Source organism: Leptinotarsa decemlineata, unplaced genomic scaffold (assembly GCF_025532065.1).
Source record: "Leptinotarsa decemlineata unplaced genomic scaffold, Ldec_3_MD MMD2_tig00026358_RagTag_RagTag, whole genome shotgun sequence".
In the NCBI taxonomy this organism is placed as follows: Eukaryota; Metazoa; Arthropoda; class Insecta; order Coleoptera; family Chrysomelidae; genus Leptinotarsa; species Leptinotarsa decemlineata.
Genome location: NW_027412703.1, coordinates 5,131,211 through 5,132,008, shown reverse-complemented (window position 1 = coordinate 5,132,008; position 798 = coordinate 5,131,211). Strand labels below are relative to the sequence as shown.

Genomic DNA, 798 nt, shown 5'->3' with positions numbered 1-798 from the left:
GAATAAATCTATTTACAAAAAAAGTATTTTGTTGTAAAAAAGCATGGGGTGCTACATATCCATTGTTTGTTAGTTAGGAGCTGTTTGCCAGATTGGAACCACAATAAAAATATAATTTGAAGCTTCCCACGCTTTTCTAGAACAAAATTTATTTTTTTGTGAATTTATTCTGACTTCAGACTTATTGATAGTCATTAGTTACATCATGCCATAGAACTTATTATCGATGTTGAACACAATCTTGAATTAGTTTCGAATAATTTTTTAGTTTGTGTTGCTAGGAAAGCGTGTCTTTTAGTTTTTTTGTAAGTATTTTATTATAAATTTTGTTTATCGTGATGATTTTAATTGTTTTATTATTATAAGATGAATTCAGGTTTTTTTGTTGATAGAAATGTATAATCGGCTATGACTTGCGTAAACAATTTTTTCAAAAAATTGCATCTTCACTGCATCCCTGGTGGGGATCGAACCCACGACCTTTGGATTAGAAGTCCAACGCGCTATCCTCTGCGCTACAGGGACTCGCAACTTATAATCGAAATTACATAATTCAACCCATAAATGTTCCAGATTATTTCAAAATTTAAGTCAAATTTACAATTATATTTTTAATTTTGATCAATAAAATTGAACAAATAATTTCAATTAAAGAAAAATTATAGATCACTAATAATTCTCCATTTAAATTCAAATCTCACTATATATGCAAATATGATAATAATTACATTTTGTCTTGTGCTGTTACAAAATTTTCAACGTCACACTTACGTTTGACTTTTCGGTTTTTTATATTTG

The 798-nt window shown here is 28.2% G+C and overlaps 1 non-coding gene across 1 annotated transcript; it reads right to left on the bottom strand.

The window, feature by feature from the left end:
* Nucleotides 1-452: 452 nt before the first annotated feature.
* On the bottom strand, nucleotides 453-525 carry TRNAR-UCU (transfer RNA arginine (anticodon UCU)). The gene has a single exon. It is a non-coding gene; the product is annotated as a tRNA-Arg (tRNA).
* Between the last annotated feature and the right edge of the window lie 273 nt (nucleotides 526-798).